Raw genomic sequence first — 20,495 nt, 5'->3', positions numbered from 1 at the left:
CAATTTTATAAATATATTATTAACTAAGGCGATTACATGTTACATTTAACACAACAACTTAATTTCTTATTAAGAAAATAATAGAGTATAATAACGATTAGTTAAAAAAAAAGGGATGATTTTTAGCCATGCAAATGTTAACACGATGCTTTTAGTTCACGGATATTGACCTTGACAGTGCGGTCAACTCATTTAGCCAGTATTCTCTGGCGACCACAATACAGTTCGATGCAACTTTCACGATCAGAACTATAATTATCTTGCTGCGAGAGTTCCCATAAAACTTGTTTCAGAACTCGAATATGCAAGAAGAAGGACATCTCATCTCTCGGTCGGAGTCAAGATTGAATTGTTTTAATGTTAAAATCCGGAATATATCAAGGTCGCCCAAAACATTGTTGAAACAGGAATAAAAATGAAAAGTGTAAAAGTAGATTATATAAATTCAATATAATCTTGTCTCCAATATCTTAATTTTCATTATTTTAATAATTGAATTATGATATTATATAATAACAAATCTTTATTATTGAGTTATATATAATTATTACATAACAATATAATAATAAATTTTTATTATAGTTTTCCGGGATAAGTAAATATTAGCATCAATAAATGATCAAAGGTTACGTCGGAAAGAAAATAATTCGCCTCTAGCGGATGGATATTCGAAGCTATTAGGTATCAATTGCAACTATCATATTCTTATGTAAATAAGACATCTGAAGTGTAAATAATTGATTATGCACCTAAGATTTTACCAATAAAGGGGTTTGCTAGTATTTTCTTTCTATCGAAATTACAAACATCTAATACTGTTAATTGAATCTTCATCTTCCATTTAACGTAATATTAAATATAATAATATAGTTTAATATATCAGCGTATTACTTCCGCAAAGAAATTAATACTTGTAGCTTGATATAATTAATAATTAATTTTACTATCTTCTTAGGTTATATTTATTAATTTTATATAAAATAATTTACTTCTCAACGATTTTATAGTCACGATTTTTGATATATTAGTAATATAGAAACAATAAGAAATCATCAATAATTTATCAATAAACTTCCTGTCAATTAATTAAATTTTATTAAAGATAAAACTTATGTGTTTTAACTTGTACGTTTATATAGTAATTGATAATTGGAAGAATTGATATTATGTATTATCGAACTAATGCAGTTTTGGCACAGATCATCGAAATCGCTTCCTCAACTTTCTCTTCCTCTTTTTCTCTCTCTCTTTCCGTCGTGACGTACTTAATTTCCGGGTGTCACGAGATATGTATATCAAATACGATGACGAGAATTCTCAGTTCTCTCCCGCCAAGATTTTCTTTGAAAAGTTGATGAGTTAACGACGCGGCTTAGAAACATAAATCTTCGGAGATCGTGATTCCCGTCGGGCACGATCGGAATAGATCGTTGCGATCTTTTCGACGGCCGCTCGAGAGAAAAGTGGCTACCGATTATCCCTTATCCCGCCACTTCCACGGTACGAGATTTGTATGATACTTGGATTACTCGATCTGTTCCCTGCAGCAGGTTCTTTTCTCGCGATCAAGAGACACGTTAATATCGCTGCGTAAACTGCAATTCTCCACTTAAGAGCACAGTTCGCTTTCATAATCTCCCTAAGGCTAATTGCGGCTTCATATTATTTTCCTTTTAGTTTCTGCCCAGGAGAACTTTCCGTATCGAAAGGGATAGTTCATCTCCGACACGAACTTTATGTGGCATTATTTTTACGAAAGTTCTGAAACTACGTGGATATAAGTTTTATGAGAGAAAGAGACGTGTTGCATTCTAGGACATTGCGTGATTTCGAAACAGCCGATAGTTCTTCACAGTCATTAAACCTTCACGTGATGCGTATCGATGGCAAGCATAAAAAAAAAACATTGTTAAAATATGGATGTCTGGGAAGGACATAGCATCCTTGTTACCGTTTTTCTTCCTGCATAGTTAACCGGCTGTGGGATCTAGAGCGTCTCATTGTGCGTCTCATTGGCACAAGGACGATTTGATCATTAAAGTTCTGTGGTAACCAATTAACTCCGAGACGAATAGTGAGCTTCGTACGTATTTCTGTTTCTCTTGCTGAGTCTCATTAATCAAAGTCACGCTGACGAAGATGATGATTTTCGATAATACGTTTATCTTGATAGACGACAGATAGTTGTCATTCCTAATGTGGCTTTGTGATAGGAAAATCGATGACTGCACCTTACATTTATTAAACAAATTCATTAAACATTTTACGTTTTAAATCATTAGTGATGCGTTAAGAAGGCTTCTCATTGCATTGTGATTTATACATTTGCTAAAATATCGCAGTAAAGAAGTATGATCAAAAATATTAAGATAAATTTATATTAAAATTTTGTTATTTTCTAAGATTAATTAATTATCTATATTAATATATATTTTGAAATCAAATCATTTAACTTTATAATTATAAAACATATAATGAGTCGTGGCCTCATTTATTACGCATTCTAAGGACAAACATTCTGAGAATGCACATTTATGAATCTCTTTGCATATACTACATTTGTTAAAGATTACACAAATGAATACTTCACATTTAATATTAGAATAATGACATTAATTTTAATTGAATATGTAAATTTATATTAATAAAATCGAAATATTTTAGTTAAAAAAAAAATGAAAATTAAATAGATAAAGAAAAAGATAAAGAAAAACATGGAAAATAACAAAGTTAAAGTTATTTATATTCATAATGTTTAACTATACCAAACGATCACTATTCAGATTAGAATAATTTAACAGTAGCAAAATAATATAACTATTATTTATCATGCCTGTAAGCTTTATTGCATCAACCTACGCCAACGCAGTAGTCAATTAATGACGATCTAGGGCAATACTGGTTTCTCGATTAGAAGTTCAATGGTCACCAAGCATTAAAGGGTACTTACTTGGAATTAACACGCTCCAGTTTTATAGTAAACCGCAAAGTCTATTTGTGCCGTTCTACGTGATCGAAAGTCGACCGTCCAATGATCAGTCATTTTCTTTATTGCGTTACATACAGAGGCGTAAATGTCAGCTGACCGATCTTGACTGAAATTACTCTCGGAAGCTTGACTAGGCAAAAGTATCAGCGAGATTACCATTACAATACTATGTGGCAATGCGAACGGTACGGTGTAACATTACAAATTACGTTATCACGCGCTCTGAATGACGGCTAAAACAAATTTTATTGAATGCATTTCGAAATATCTGCATACCTCGTTTTGCATATAGCAATGCCTGCCTCGATGACCGTCGAGAGAGATATGTAAATGAATAAGTGTCTCGAATACCGCACACACAAACTCGCATATATGTAACGTACTCCGCCGCGACAATCGTTTTATTTTTAGCGCGGCAAGTTTGCATTGTGCGCCTCATTAGCCTGTGTGGGTGCTGTAAATACATTGTTCGCCGAAGTTGAATGATCCGCGATCATGTAGGTGGGATATGTCGTCGTGGCTACCGCATGATTGGCGGCCACTCGGGAATGTACCCGGAGTATTTACGCGCGTGAGTGTTTCGCCTATCGATTGTGCGGGCAGGATAATAGACATATAATATGCGTGCCAAGGCTCACAAGTCACGCATAATCCCGAGGAGCATGTGACCCGTGCGATAACGATCCTGCACTTTACACACGTGCAAGGACTACCGACACAAAAAAGTGATGCACGCGCCGGTCGTTGCCGAGAAGCGTGTACTTTCACACGCGATCTTGCCATCTTCGGTGTCCTTGCCGATTTTTTCGCGCGGTTAACGGATAATAAGCAGTAAATTTATACTCGCGCATATTCCGATGCGCTTTCGCGACCCGCGATATATCATTATAGAGATAAATCTACCGGCGCGCTGCGTCAAGAACACATTTTGGGATAAGATTACCGTAGCATCGTTCTCAATAAATATTACTTATTAATATCAATTTAATTTTATTCTAACAAAAATTTAAACAAAAAAATAATTTATATACATATATTTATTTATTTATATTTATTTTGTTTTTAGATTTAGGAGATTTAAAATAAACAATATATATATTTCTTGAAATATCTACTTCAAACTTTCTGATGTAATTGATCAAGATATAGCTTTTAATATATTGAATCGTTATTTCTAGTACAAAATTGGAATACTTTCTGCAGATAGCATCATGCGTGCATATATATATATATATATATGCTTATGCATAGATATGAGCAGATAGTAGATAGTTATTGTAGCCTTCAGGTATGTAAATTACATTCTTTTTTGAATGACAGATTTGGTTCTTGCATTCGCAAGTGTCTATGGAAAACGCAAATTACATATAAAATATCAGAGTTTTGTTTAACACTTCACATTTATGAAAAATACTTCGATTTTTCGAGTAGAAACTCGCGGTGAACGCGGTTCGTTACACATCAATCACTCTACCACAAAACATTTCATGTAATATCTTCCCAGCAGGTCGCCACATACTGTTTCGAGTAGCTAGCTAGAGTGCGTTTCAGATTTTGCCGAGTGATATATATGTAAATTTGCAGAAAGCCGGCCGCCGTTTACGATGTAGTCGAGCAATGATTTTTCGGAGACTAAAGCACGCCGAGACTTTGTTCTCCTTTCGAGAATCATGTCTTACGTTATGACACTGCTCATTTAACCTGTCGGCATAATTAATTGTTTCTCGCGAAAACAATTTGTCAGTACAATTAATGATTCGAAAGTACAAATTAAGTACGTACAAATTAAAGAAATATTAGTTATAGAACTACATGAGATCTTAAATCTTTAATCGGCGGTTGCTAATTCGTAATTGCTCATGCTGCTATTATCAGGCTACCATTATTTTTGCAAGCAAAGTAAAAACGAAATGCGCTTTCACGTGAGTCTGAAGCTTTCGCGTGTCGCAAACAATCAATCGATCGTCGGCATTGATTTTATCGCACAAACGACAACGGATTGTAAACATGTGGGAGGATAAACTGGTTGACTCAAGGGGATCCGGTGAAAGTGAACGAAAAATGATCTGGTTATCACAAGAAAGAACTCTCACGCACGCCAGACACTTTCTTTCGCGTATGTAAATTTTGTGTTAGCACCGTCCATGGGCATCATTCGTATCACGAAGGAGGACGGAGTAAAGAGTCTTTCTTTCTGGTCAGACAACAGATAATAGATCGCGATCCTAATCGATTCTCATTAACATGAATGGCAGAGGTTTCTAAGTCGGATCGACCACGCAGATTACCCTTTTTCAACGCATTTTCCTTGTTCCGGCTTATTGTTGTACCATTTTTGCCACTCAACCGTGATCCTCAACGCCTTTCCCATATTTATGGTATGGTTTTATGCAATTTTGAATGCTGCTTAGAAATTCTTATTAATGCAAATGTAAGCAGTTAGAGAAAATAGTGATGTGTTGGAAAGAAAGTTTAATAAGAATTTTGGGACGTGTCGATTTTATAATAATGTATCGATTTAGTTATAAAATTTGTACTAATATGATATGAAAAGTCACAATGTAATATGAAAAAGTTATAATTTTTGTAAAACTATACTTTATTTCACGATTAGCATTATTTCTAACTGTTTAGCAAATTATTGTGAGAGATAATTTTAAAAGTGGATAAATGTTATAATAATTGAAATAATCGATACAAGCACTTTTATATTCGATTTTGTCTTCTTTACTCTTTTCAAGTAATCTATTTTGAAAATACGTGCATACTTGCTATTATGGAATCACTTTCACGCACATCTCAGAGAAGATCTCTAGTCTTCGGTAATGCGTGGTCACAACATCTTTCTCCGTCACGATCGAAGAATATCTTGAAAAAGTACCGCGGCAAGCCTTCGCTTCCTGTTTAACTTTCTTAGCGCATTTCGCTATAGGTTCTTACCGATCGTCTAATGACTTCCTTGAAATCATTCTTTTTGAAGTAATCCGACTCGCATACGTTACGTACTACGAACTAATGCGTGTTTAATCCTATCAATATAATAATAAATTAAGAAATAGCGATGTCCAAGGAATATAATACACATAATGTGACAAGACAAACGAGGTATTTCAATAAGATTGCGATAAGATTCATCGAACGGGAAAGGAAAAACAGTTTAAAATTTATAACAGTTCTTGACTTGAGAGTCGTTCCTGCCGCGTTCTTGGTCGTCTCTGGCGTCGTGCTATCGCGAAGAGACCATCTTATGTATTTTTTTATGCTGCGACGTAAATATTCCGGACACACACGCACGCGGATGAGTAATCCCACAACTCGACGAGTGAAAGATATTCCGGTCTGACTGGGGCACGGAGAAAGTGGTCGATCGTCGAACGGAGGCTAACGTTGTTTCTCGGACTCATCCCGTCGTCCATCGTGAATCGTTATCGCGAATTGGACGGGTGATCGACTGCTGGATCGCCTACACAGGATGATTTACGGCCAGGCGTTTAAAGATCACGAGCGCGATGAATGGACGCGCTCGCGCATCCATCGCTCTTTCGCCGGGTAACAAATTGCCACTCGTTCATCTAAGATAGCAAATTCTGGAGCGTTAATCGCGGGTTAGAGAACATATTCTTGCTCTATAAAACGGTGGTTCAGCGGTCTTCGTTTTTTTTCCCCCTGAGCCGCGATCGAGGGTTAATATATCGATAATACGAGGCAATTTGTCAAGAATCCGCGTTAGCGCGCGAGATTTCAACGGTTCTTGATTGTCGTGATACGAGAAAGTAGAAGATTATCGTTCCACTATGGCAATACACGTATATCGACGTAGTTGATACTTAAAAAGTTTCAGGTGGCTACTATAATTCCATAATCGGAAGATCGAGGCTTTTTACACTCGTGTTCTCTAATAACATTATTTTTTGCCGGCGATTATCTAACAGTACTTTCGAATTGCAATGTGCAACTCCTGCGCAAAAAAATATAACAACGTGATGCAAGAATGCAAGTTCGATCGTATACTTCTGTTCGTACTCCAGTAACTTCCCGTAACTAGCTTTCTCCTGTAATAATTAAATCTGTAAGCGCTGCCCCTTCCTAATTTGCGAAACAAATTAAGATTTGCCATGCTTGCCATTTGTGCATTCGTCACGATGGTGTACACGTCACTTTGATATATTATCTTAACACTTTAAACGATTTTGCTTGACGCAAATTGGTTTAATTTTTTTCATTATTCTGACTGTGTAAAACAATGTAGACAAATATAGTCGCGGCTTTCAAAGAAAATGACACCTTGAAATAAAAGCCTCTGTTATTTGATGGTGGATTTCCTAGTTGCTGTAGCAAGCTCGTTCCGCTATCGCAATAAATTACCGCGTTGCTGTTACAAATTACGCATCCTTATATAGCTCCAACCAGCTAGAAAATGTCTCGCTCGCCATTTTTGTAATAGCTATTACGTTCATGTAGGAGAACACGCGGATGTTATGCGGATGTACGCTAGAAAGAACTCGCTGACAAGGCTAAATAGGTACATTACAGAGGATATGATGTAGTTCCGGATCATGATTAAAGTACTTTATTATTTTGCTAATTTTATATACAACTTCATATTTAATCTCATGAATCATATTTTTTAAACGTTTTTTAGAACGTTTTTAAACGTTTATAATATAATCATAATAAATAATAGAATAATTAATTACACAATATTAAGAAAAATATAAAATACTAATAAAAAATGTTTTATTAAAAATATAGAAATATTTAAAAATAGTAAGAAAAAATAATCTGATGCATTATTTATATGCGTACTTATATAAGTTTCTTTATTGAGTTTCACGCTTCTATAATTATCTGCAATCATTCTATAATTTCACTTTTTCAAAAGAACATTCCATAAAGCGGCACTTGACAAAGTGTATATACGCACATACACATACAAGACATTACAAATAGCACGTCCTTATTTATGTGAGTTGACCAAGCAAAGAATGTCTCTTGGCTACTATTTTCGTTTGTTGATAGGACTGTTGAGTGTGTATGTGATCCTGACATAAGCCGCAAAGAGACCAGAGACACAAGTGCCATTACTTCGCTCGGTCGGATTTCTTAAAAGGTACGAGATATGAGGAACTGGCTACTATACTCGGCTCTGGTATGAGTCGCGCCTGCGATACTTACCTGCCCTCGTGTTTTGTGCGTCGCGCCGTTTTTCACCTTGGCGTTGCACTGCGGACCTGTCCGGAATTGGATCGAAAGTAGACAAGATTCCACGACTTCACAAATCTTTGGAACACTCATTGAATCGCATATCCAGTTAGCACCTACGATTCGCTCTCGCCCGAATTTATGTTCATTAGCTCGGCATTTAATCGAGTGTCAAAATCGGCGATACCAGCAATTATGAGGTGTCGTGCATTTCGAAAGAATCGACAGATAGGGAGAGAACCGGAAAAACGAGAGGAACTGTCGAATTGGCGCGAAAGCATTTCTAGAATGCGGTTGGTTAGACATTTTTTGCAAACATCTCTCTTAGGAAAGACATATTATTAGGAAATTTTGCCCAGCAGCCGCACTCGGTCTCCTTTTACGTTTGGGAAGGGTCTCGATAAACGGTGAACGGTATTATTTGTGCTCTACTCTGAGAACATAAACTAATTCTTTTTGCTGCCGTGAAATACGCGGGGATCGCATGAGTATATAACCCGTGAAGCATAAATCATTATCGAGCATTGGTCAATTTATGCCTTTGAATTGACGTGCGTACGTGTTATCGTGTCGACATCGAAATTATCCATTCGATGGTCTCGTTAGAGACTGCTCTTGCGTAAGGTAATAAATAATCAAATCATTTTAAACGAATATTAAAAAAATATGTATTCCTTCCTCTAAAGGTATTTCTAGATAAAATCAAACGTATGATAACAAACCGCAAAAATTACCGAGTGAACTATCGAAGTCAAAATCCTTCGATTGCGTGTATTACCGCACGCACCGTTACGCATAATTACTTCTGATCATCGAGTAATTTATGTGAAAACGAAAAATTATTGAGAACGAACATCAAGGCTGACATTGATAAACCGGATAGTGCATTAACTTTTTCTCTTATGAGCGCGATTGTAAGGAATTAATTTGTTACTGTAGCGATAATATAAATATTGCAATATACATAATATATACATTTAAAAATTAAACAATTTCTTTGAAAATTAAAATTTTTTATTTCTATTTATGTTGGTACGTTTTTACATAAATCTAATTGGCCAGATAACAGTGTGATAAATTATCAAAGGAAAGAGTATTCATCTGCAAAGAAATCTATATATTTTATAAATCCGTAATGAGCAGAAAAGCAAAGGTAGATCAGTAAAACTAAACGAGCACCGACCCGAATCGGATCATATGAGATCGCATGAAAGAACAGATTGGAGCAGTAGATTGCACAGATCGGCGGTGTTTTACAAACGTAATTACAAACGTTATACTGGTTTCTCTTGTACTATAATTTTGAATCACGATACAGATAAGGCTTAAATCAAAGCGGTGCTACGATCGTACGTCGACGAGCTGATTGCCCTATATCGTCGATTATTGCAAAGTATTCGGAGAAAGTAATTCCTTTGCATTCCGGTTGGCCAATTAGAAAACGGAATTATAACTTTCTCGGAGGAAGTAACATCGAAAATTTCATATCTCGTTTCCGTGTTATATAAATTATTCAACTGAATGAAGTTATGTTCTCAAAAGGTGAGAAACTTTGACCGGTCTCGGTATGTAAAAAAATAATTGCAAAGTGGTTGGCACTTAAACGACGCTTCAACAATATTTTATGGCATAGTTAATCAAACGTAACACCGTGCGTAATAAAGCCGCGTTTCCGAGAAGTCGTTCGCGTGAAACACAATTTGAAAGAGATTTTTCATCGGATTCATTTTACGAGCTTCTGCCACGCGCTGTCACTTTAACGTTCGCTGCGAGTACATTTTCAAGAGCCTCGCTCTATTTGTGCGTATTTACTCTCTGCCGACCTGTCGCATTATGAATTTACACATCTGCACGCGTGGACAATTACGCGCTGACAATAATTTACGATCGCTCTCATTGGACAAACTAGCGAATCTAAGTTATTACAATATATAATGATCGTATTAATCGTATGTAGCAAGCGATGCGCCATAAATAAACATGATATAGTAATTTCCCGTGCATTGATTGCGGAAGATTTGCAAGTATTACTAGCGCGTGTAGACTGGTAAATCAAGTGAGTCAAGGCGATAATCGCATTCTTTTTTAAACCGTCCCGTATTTATGATGACACATAAGTAGTCAAGATCACACTAACTTTTCCACGCGCAATACTTCTATCTCATGGACATCGAGCGAGCATTTATCAAATATAATCAACCGTGATGCCTATTCTTATGTTGACAACTGTTGACAACATGCAATATCGTTTATTATCAATCGGAAAAAGCCCGATAACATCGATATGTCAATGAGTATAATATATTAGAAAATTAATTATAAAAGATAGAGTAATAAACATCAAGCGATGCAATAAGTTCTTTAGAGACGTGATAATAAAATATTGCCAATTCTAAATAATAAAAGAATTTTTAGCATATGCATGCAAAATATTTCTTAATGTTTCGCATGTTACACGTGCGCACTTTTCGATGACATGTACTCGATGGAACCTTATGTCGATTGCAAAGCTTCCAGAACAAGTCGCACGCCTGGTCCACATGCAAGCCACGTATTTTCGACTGTTTCGCTAATCGATTATGTTGGCAAACACCGCGGTGATGTACTTCATTCGAATGCGTACGAGGATTCACTTTCTAACTTGGCCAGCTCCCGCGAATAACTCGGGATTCTCGTTACGAGCCTGCAGTTTTTACGGCGCGCACTTACCGCTTCGCACGAGAGCGTCATAGTCTGATTAGCCAGCCAGCCGACCTCTCTTCGTGCTCGAGGATAGCTTCGAACGAGCCGACCACATGCGTGCCGCGCGTAATACACCCGACGACTCGTGCCTGTATACGTGCGCGATTTACGAGAACGGGCGCGTAAATGGCCACCGGTTGCACCAATGGGCACACAAAGCCCCGACGTGTAACATGTGGAGAGAGCGATGCGCGCATACGTAATCGTATTAAATGAATTGGAATGGAATTCTGGAGTAGTCGCGTGCGACGCGCATCGTTGGTGTCGGTAATCGTCCAGAAATTGTGCAACACCTCAAAAGCGCAACCTGGCGCCGAACGAGACGTTTGATGCGCGGTGAATCATTTGCCACGCATCGCGCTATTGCGCTTTGTTAAAGAGAGGCTGGAGAGAAGAGTGGCTAAATTTATTTGCATCGCACGGATTCGTAGGAGTGTTAGAAAAAGATTTTAAGTTACCGTCCCCCTCCCCCCCCCTATAGGAATAGGATATATCGCGTTGCACTTTGCATTTAGAAATGTCAAACAGGTCACATACCCCATTCTGAATCTATCTCTTCTGAGCCCCAGGGATTGATCTGAACTTACCTGAAATAATAACAAAATTTAAATTAATGCATCGTTAAACTGAAACATAAATATATTATGACATGACAAAACAAATTTAATCTTTGAATATTATTAAATTTATTAGAATTCGATTAACGAAATAACTGACAGAGGAAAGTTCAATAGGCCATAACGTTGCAACCTATAATTACGCTACCGACAATCGTACGAGCTATAATTGTCAAATGATTTTACGCGAACACGTTTCTTGACCGCTAGAAACAGACAGGTGCTGCTATTACAAGCCGTCCATAGCTAGTTTTGCCGGTCAGATTTGTCCGGACAGCTGCGATTTGCATATACAAATGGCAATGTCGGAGTGGAACGTTTCCACGGTCGCGGGACATTGCAGTCTCGGTGATCGGCATCGCGGCTCTCGGCATCGCGAATCGTATGCAACTCTCCCACTGCAACAGCCGGTGCTCTTCTACGGCACGAAAGGAGCTTATCGAGTCCGAGCCTGATGACGATACTCGTGTCGCAAGAGCGCTATGCCTTGTGCATAACGTTCGATCCACGAATAACGTCGATATACGTAAACTCTTAATGGTCCACGTGCGTAGATATGTTAATTAGAAAATTAAATGCAAACATATAGATAGTTATACGTCCCTACGATTGTAAATCATTGTACGGCATGTATTTGTTGCTTAGCTAATATAAAAAATTAGATAAGCTAGTGCTGAGAAAGGGAGATAGTTTTCAAAAGGAAAAAAAACAATAGAATACGATTTAAGATGATTTAATTACCGTGGTGATACCGGTTCTCGGTGTAATTTCCCCGAAGATTCTTTCTGTCAAATTCTAGTCGAGTCGGTTAAGAGCGCCAATGCATTGCATATCGAATTAGTGGTATCTTTCTGGATACAAATATTCGTGTTTGTCAAGGATAACGAGTTACGCGGTAACTGGTTTAGCAAGATAATAACTTAGGAGCCAGCGTATGATACTAAAAATATTTTCGATGTTTTATATTATCTGAGAAAGGCTTTCCTTGAAATTATAATACTGTAGCGACGAAAATACCATTGTGATGATGATTCACCGATGGAATTCGGAAATTTTATTGATGTAGAATCGTATCCCGCATCGTATAAGTATACAGTTCAATGAATTGCTTAATTGAATTAACCTAACAATTGACGCACATACCACAATTCTAAAGGTCACTTCTTGTGCAATAATAAGATAGAACGATTTACGAAAGAGCTATGCAAGTTCCTGGGATAGGAGCTCCTAATTGTTTAGTTTATTTCTAAACCTCTTCGAATGAAGGCAGTCACCCGCACTGCCCAATGCCGTCATGTGCAAACCATGTTGATTGCCTACTCGCCTAAAGGCTGTTATTACGAATACTATTTTTCATTCACATTCTAAGATAAATATAATTTTAATTTTTTAATGTGTGTGCACGTATGCATTTATAAAATAAACAATCTTCAGAAGTTATATTTAGAGTAATTTTTAGAAGAACTAATATATTATCTAGTAAATTAATTAAGTTTCAGTTATCTCTAATGCAAGCAAATTTTAATCTATTATTCTATCTATTTTTTTCTATCTTTGCAATATTTTTATTCTTATAATATTCGAACTTTTATTTTCAATGAAGCAACATACCATCTTCCTACATAGTAATTTAACGAGTATCACGAAATGCATTGCGACCTTCGTTTATTCGCTTGCAATCGACACAGATAATCTTTGTCTTACGAGTGAATCACACCTGTTGCATGTTGGCTGTGTGGTAGGTCATGGTTGCCGATGACAATAGTAGTAATCCGTTGCATGTCCCGTTGATTAGGCTGCAAAACCTATTAACTGGACGCACTTCGCGACACACGATGAAAATGAAATCATTATTAGTAGAAAGTTTACACAGCACCGAGGTCCCGTCGGTGGCATATTAATTACGTGGCGTCATTCAGACGCGTGCGCCACTTCTTATCGGTGCATCGTTGCGCCTGTGCTCGTTACGGTAATCTTTTCCTCACGACTTCCCATTCTCTCTCTTCTCTTTTCATATAATGAATGTACGTCAATGTAGTCCGCGTGAACAGACACATATGTTATGTTCATATGTTATATCCGAACCTTTGCTGAAATGCCGTTCGTTTACTTCTAACAACTGCTCTCCTCGGAGACCATATGCAAAACCCGTCTTGCCAGATGCAAAGCGGTGCTTATCGATAATTAATCGATAAGCAATACACATCGGAGTATTCACGTTTAGATTTTGGATTCGTCTCAACGATAATGAGCATATATATGCGTATATATGAGTGTATATGAGTATGTATATATATATATATATATATATATATATATATATATATATATGTGTGAAGTTAATGTCTAATTTAAAAAGACTATATAGATAATTAGTACCGATAGACACGCATTAATGGCATAATTTTTCGTGACTAATAGTTAAGATAAAATCATCATTTAAAATTTAAATAGATATTAGACAACATTTTTTTAATACATGTAAAATTTTTTATTTATAGATTTACTTAAAAAATAATTTTTTTTTAATTTCAAGTTTTGGGAGCAATTTTAACTACTACACATTTTAATACGTGTTTGCGCAGACTTTAAATTAGCAATTTATCGCGGATCGATTACTGTTCGATTCATAGAGAAACACTTTCTCGCGCATCAAAGAAACGCTTTCTAATGACGAAAGACCGCGCATTAATGACGTTAATAACACTCCGTGCCATCGATTTGTCCTGTCGCGATCCCGTCACTAATGCGCCTTAAAAATTTGCTTCGATGACCGCAATCTTCGGAGATTCGGACCGTTTCGCAGCAGCTGCATTTCGTGACGAGTGTTTTCACAATCCTTGAATGTATGGAACGGTAAAATGCTTCGCTATATTGCTTCCTCGATAAATTATCGTCGAACGAGAAAATATGTAATATCTCGACTACTCCGGTTTTAATTGTCGCTATATGAGCTATGATTACAAGCATATTGCAATTCATTACTCTTATCAAATCAAATTATTACGTTTTTTTACCAATACACAAATATTTTCTTTCACTGCTGAGCGATGTTCGTTGAAAGCATATATTTGCTTCTTTTTGTATAGCTGATTTGTATAGCTGACCGCATTAATTAGCGGCGAATTACTGATATACATTTCCTTATCTCTGATTTTCTCTAGATAGCTGATTTATGATTTTATTAAACAAATGAAAGTAATAATAGATAATTATCTTCCTTATGTCAGGTAATAGATACAGTTACTAATATTTAGCTACTCATTTCTCACTTATGTCTGTCTGTGTTTCGTAATTTATGTCTGTCATGTTTAATTTCATTACGGGGGGCAACATATTACTTCCACAATCACAACATTTGGTGGTTGATAAATATAAAAATATATTTGACAGAGATTGAGATTGTTGCACATAATGATTTTGTGGCGAACTTTCATCAGCGACATTATGAAATTGCAGAACAGATGCAGGCGCGTTTCGTAGCAATACTATTAGATATGCATCTCTATGTGTATTTGCCAAATAAAAGTATATCTTGATATTACAATGCTGATTAACTATAAATTATATATAAAATAAAAATAGAATAAAATTTTAACAAATTAAAAGTTTAATACCAAAGTAATCTAAATTTACTCATAATGATGGGAAAGAAGGAAAATTAACGTGAAATGCACTTTTTTGTATTTATATACGGAAAGAATAATTTTGTTGAAGCATGTAAAAAATTGGGTAGACATCTGAATATAATTTTGTTGACTTATTAAAATAATTATTCAGAATGCTCAAATTGATTACTTTCAAAAATTCTGACAGTATTATTATTATTATTATATTTAAATATTAACAAACACGTAACTGGTAATCCAACAAAGTTATTTTCAAATTTGCACCAATCAAATTTCTAACCAAATTTTTATATGTTTCAGTAGAATTTTACCAAGTAAAAATTTACCAAATTATATCAATTCAAGTTTCTGTTATAAACATGCGTAATTGAAACACTTCGGAAATGTTATTTCATCGGCATTAACGGTAATAGTTCGTAATAATGTACTCTGAAGATAATCATCGAACATTTAACTCATCTTCATTCAGAAGAGAAAGTAGGAATGTCGTCCTTTCTTTGCTTGAGTATCGCAGTTGCTAATTTGCAAGTAAGGTAAAATGAGTGATCGTACGTGCCGAGGAAATAAATCGAGTCCACTGTTGCTTCATGATCGCTTCATCAAATAATTACACATGAATGTATACGAATGCGAAAACTTGATTTTCCCTGAGAGTTAATGATATCAATCATAGAAATGTCGTATCGCGAAGAAAAGGAAATGTTGGAAATACATTATGAAAATTTCATGATTAGACGTGAAATCACGAAGACGGATGGGTAGATTCATTAAACGTTCGCGTCTTTCGATATCGCGCGCATATCCGACGTAATATATAGCTCTAACTCGTGCCGGTAATTATACCGTTGTCAGTCAATCGGTAGTAAGGTGTGATCGCGATTGAGAGATCAAGCGATGCGCGAACGATCTTAACTGGCATCAAAAAACTTGTTAAGAACATCAATTCAAGATGTAGTATAAATTATCGTTATTGTTTTGATTGAGCTTAAATTAATTCTCGAACGTTTTGACAGTTGAACGATAATCCTCAGATCCATTTATGTATATTCAGACCTGAATTTCATTTATTTGCGTTTTAGAATAATTTGTCGCATCGAATTTTTTTATTATAATATAAATAATGCTTCGTGGCTTCGAATAGATCCAATGTCCATATTCAAAATTAAAAGTAATAAAAAATATTAAATAATTAAAAATCGCGGATTAGTTATAAAAGTTAATACATAAATGCTATTAAAGTTAAATACAAGTACGATAAATTTCATACTTTATGATATATATATATATATATATATATATATATATTTGATATATATATATATATATATATTTGATTATAATAAAAGTAAAAAGTTCACTTTTCCTTTTAAACAGAATAACTTTAGAATGTCTCTCATTGTGGAATTGTTTAAAAGAAATTGCGGTTTGAATGATGACATTGGGCTATGATATACTCGAGTTGCTATAAAATACAAAAAGCTCTTACAGCTATTAGTTCTGCGCAATGAAAACTTTTTACGATTCATATCTAGTGTCGTCTTTCTCTTTCAAGTCTAAAAAATATCTCGCAATTCACAAGACGCTAGTTATTCAATCAGCATCATTTGCGTGAAATAATTTATCTTTGCTGATGTATACACACGAAATAATAAAATCTTAAGTGTTAAATGATTGTATGCAACAGATTGAACTGCGTAATCGGAATGAACAATAATTAATTACGGCTGATCCGACGATCGATTATTGCATACGGCGCGCATTTTGTATCTATAGGTACTTAGTAATTAACTGTCACTAACTGGACGACTGATTATCGTACACGACGTTTTGTAGCAATTGATCAGATACGCATAATCTGTTGATTGACTCAATAAACTAAATCAATAAATTAGTATGAAGACTAACACTTGATATCCATCTATTGCCTTTAGCATCGCGGTATTCTATGCTTTTGTATGAATTCTCTTATATAATTGTTTAGAGATTAAAGCGTAAACGTAGCGATTAAATTATGGAGTTAAAAAGAGGATAATGTGTCTCAGTTGTGGCACGTGATCAAGCGTGACAGTGAAAAGAAATCGGGTCTGACACTTTCGAGTGGGTTTTACGCTCACTGGACCACGTCGATCTCTTGTAACGCGTTGTCCCTCAGTGCTCTCGACAGTGATCGGCAACTTTTCGCGATCGCGGAGTGAAAACTTCTACTAAACCACGCGACACGAAATCAATTTTCCTGATCGCGAATAGCGGAGATCGCTACGCCATTGGTATTTCACCTCTAATTGCGCCAAGACATTGTTGGACGTCGATAATAATTTCGCACCGGGGTTGTGAGAATGTGGTAATAATGCCGATGTTGCGAAGGGATTACAGTTACACGAGCTATGATTATACACCGTTGCGATTTAGTGAAGCACGGTGTAATCGTACTTTCAGCACTGCAAATCCATAATCTGAGCAAGGGAGTATTTTAAATTTGTGATTACTGTATACGAACTTGTAATCTTAAGCCGCGTGTAAAAGGTCAGGAAACACAAATCCTTATTTCATCCTTTCTGCATATATCTGCCATGATAGGCTTATCATTTTCGATGAATTTTTTTTCTTTTTTCATCAGAGATCTTGTGTAAACATAGAAATTTATGTTGATTACTATTAATAGAAAATTTATAATGTGTAAACATATAAACGCGAAGTGAAATTTTGCGGTGACACGATCGAAGTAATGAGAGAAACGTTGAATAGTCAGTCGAATTTGTTTAATCAGCCGTTCGAAACAAAAGTGAAACTCTCGGCTCCGACTCTTCTCTCCGCATACAAGTAATTGACGTAATTATCATGCAAAAACCATTGGCACATATCCACTCCATCGAATAGGAAATCTTTCTCGCAGTCGTCTTCGGAGGAAATGCAAGTGTACTTTGCATGCACCTTAGCACTTACAGAACATTATTTTTCGTATTTCAAGAATTATTATTATTCACAGATGCAATTATCTATTCTCCATTCTATTGTATTAAGTAATTAGCCGAAATTTCATATATAATTGCTCGCAACTTTTACGTTTTCATATATAAAACTACTCGCAACTTTTACGTTTTGCAAAATTTTAATTAAAGTTAAAGAAATATACTTTATCGCAAATTTAATCTTTCTTAGTAATGACGTAAAATAAATTTTGGAATGTATTATTAGCGATTAATTGCCTTGCCTAACTCGTAACCTTCTGGCAAAATAACCGGCTAACGAAACTTCCGGCTAATTGAAATCCATGCATTCAATGAAAGATACATTGTGCAAAATCTTCTCGTCATTTCTCAGTATAAGCTGTTACTCTTTACAAGCTATACGCGATATAATCTTAAATAATATACATTTCAGACGTGATATCTGTCCGTATTATCTGAATGAAATTTTATATGTTTTACAGAAAATTTAGTTTATATATAGGCACATATAAAGTGTTTTGTAGTAGAAATTGTTTTTTATTTTATGTTTGTACATGTATAAACGGAGCAACATTCCGATAATAAAATAGGCACTTTCAAGCGGTCGTGCGGAAATATATGCGGCGTTGAAAAGCATCTATTATCGTAAGATTAAATCACGGGGACGATATAAAATGGAAAGCGCGAGCTCGATCTTGCTTAACTCCTGCAGTTTTATAATAGCAGATATTCCTGCAACTTACTGTAATCATTTGAATCATAAGCAAAATTATCTGATTGCGATAAATATCCACGGATGATAATCGTTTAATCTTAGACTTCGAGTACAAGTCAACAAGTAGAATAGCGGAAAGATTCTAGTTCGTTTCCTCGCGCGACGAGAAATTAATGCTTTTCCAATTATCTCCATCCACGTGTGCAAGTTCTGCTTCCTTTATTAATCATTAATTGATTTCTGGTAATTACGAAACGTAAAGATCGATTCTTATCTGATTGTTAGAACTATTCAATTTCCAAGATCGTAATGGAAAATTGAAATATTCTCTTCATAATCTCCATGCTCTCTGGCTTCGTTTCTTTCGTATTATTTATTCAGCATTGCTCTTTCTAAACTTTAATGATTTTTCACAGTGAAATTTGTAGTCCAATACTGATGTTATAATGTTATTTTATTTATAATTATATATCACAGATTCTGCAATATGATGCTACACAGAAAGTAATTATTAATATGTAAAAATGTTTTATTAAAACTAGATTAATGTAAACAAGTTGAACGATATATTAAAATATATTAAAATTACATTATATATATTTTTCTATAGAAATATATTTTATAATTATAATGAAAAATATAATAGTTTTTAATATATATATATATATATGTTTGATTCTTTATTAATGTAATAAAATGCTTTATGCAATAAAATAACAATAAATTTTTATAAATTTAAATCTTATGAGACATTAAAGAGAATATTTATTGAATAGTTGTATTGTTTGAATTTTTGAAAGAAGAAAGGAAAAGAGACGCATCTTTGTAGTTGCACTATGTACGAGCTCGTCTCCTTCAAGTTACGATCGTAAAGTGCGCAAATCCGCGTCCGGGTTTCTCATTTTTTGCGACGACGGTAATTGTTCGGTATAAAACATAGAAAGTTAGGTGCGTGGCAAAAAAATCTAACGATATTTAAAACATTCTTTGGTGAACGCGGCCTCGCACAGTATGTGGTAGAAGCTGTCTTATGCAACTACTGCAATTCTAGTGCTTGAGTTGCTACGCTTGCACAGAATGAACCGTTTATATCTCAATGCAAGTGAAAAAAGACGATGGAGCCTTCCCGGTTATTTCGATTACTTTTATGTTAATATACGGCTTGAAATACTTGGATAATATACATCACTGGCAAAAAAAAAATATAGACTTCAATTTCCTTTCATTAGAAAATAAATTGAAACATGTGTGTATATGTTTCGAGTTTTTATAACCAGGAACTCTAACAAAATTTATATTTTTCTATAATTTTGTTATTGTCATAAAAATTGTTTTTATTAATGATTTATTCTTAAATCATGATTACGTGAGAATAACTTTTTTTAAGATTTTTGTGAGACAAAAAAATCTTGCGCGTATAAGAAAAATGTTAATCCTTAGTTATATAAATGAATATTTGCATTTATAGTTATGCACGTTGGGATTGATACTCAATTATCCGTTTAAGTCACTCCAGCTCCGCGAGTTGGCAAGTCTTCGAGGAGTCATGACACGTGCAAGCGTTAACTGTCCAGAACGCGATTTCGCAGCAACGCGCGGAAGGAAGACTATTGCATTGTACGTTTCGTAATGCGATCTGCGGTGCTTATCGCG

The 20,495-nt window shown here is 35.3% G+C and overlaps 1 protein-coding gene and 1 long non-coding RNA gene across 5 annotated transcripts in view; one reads left to right on the top strand and one right to left on the bottom strand.

Annotated features, from left to right (window-relative positions):
- LOC105432508 (uncharacterized) overlaps positions 1–20,495 on the bottom strand; it is a 53,554-nt gene that overhangs the window by 15,617 nt on the left and 17,442 nt on the right. The window contains exon 1 of one of the 3 annotated variants that reach the window (XM_089085296.1): positions 10,901–11,001. The exons of 1 other annotated variant lie outside the window; for it this stretch is intronic. The gene's annotated coding sequence lies outside the window, so the exon portion shown is untranslated. Of the gene's footprint in view, positions 1–8,164; positions 10,877–10,900; positions 11,002–20,495 lie in introns of those variants that run through there. One more of the 3 variants, XM_089085297.1, reaches the window with a different exon arrangement.
- The window catches only part of LOC148937957 (uncharacterized), a 33,816-nt gene that overhangs the window by 9,222 nt on the left and 4,099 nt on the right, over positions 1–20,495 (top strand). The gene's annotated exons all lie outside the window — the stretch shown is intronic.

The sequence above is a fragment of the Pogonomyrmex barbatus genome, unplaced genomic scaffold (genome assembly GCF_055798465.1).
Source record: "Pogonomyrmex barbatus isolate J1 unplaced genomic scaffold, ASM5579846v1 scaffold1, whole genome shotgun sequence".
NCBI classification, from domain to species: Eukaryota; Metazoa; Arthropoda; class Insecta; order Hymenoptera; family Formicidae; genus Pogonomyrmex; species Pogonomyrmex barbatus.
The sequence above is the reverse complement of the archived record's forward strand: the minus strand, read 5'-3'. Positions and strand labels throughout refer to the sequence as shown.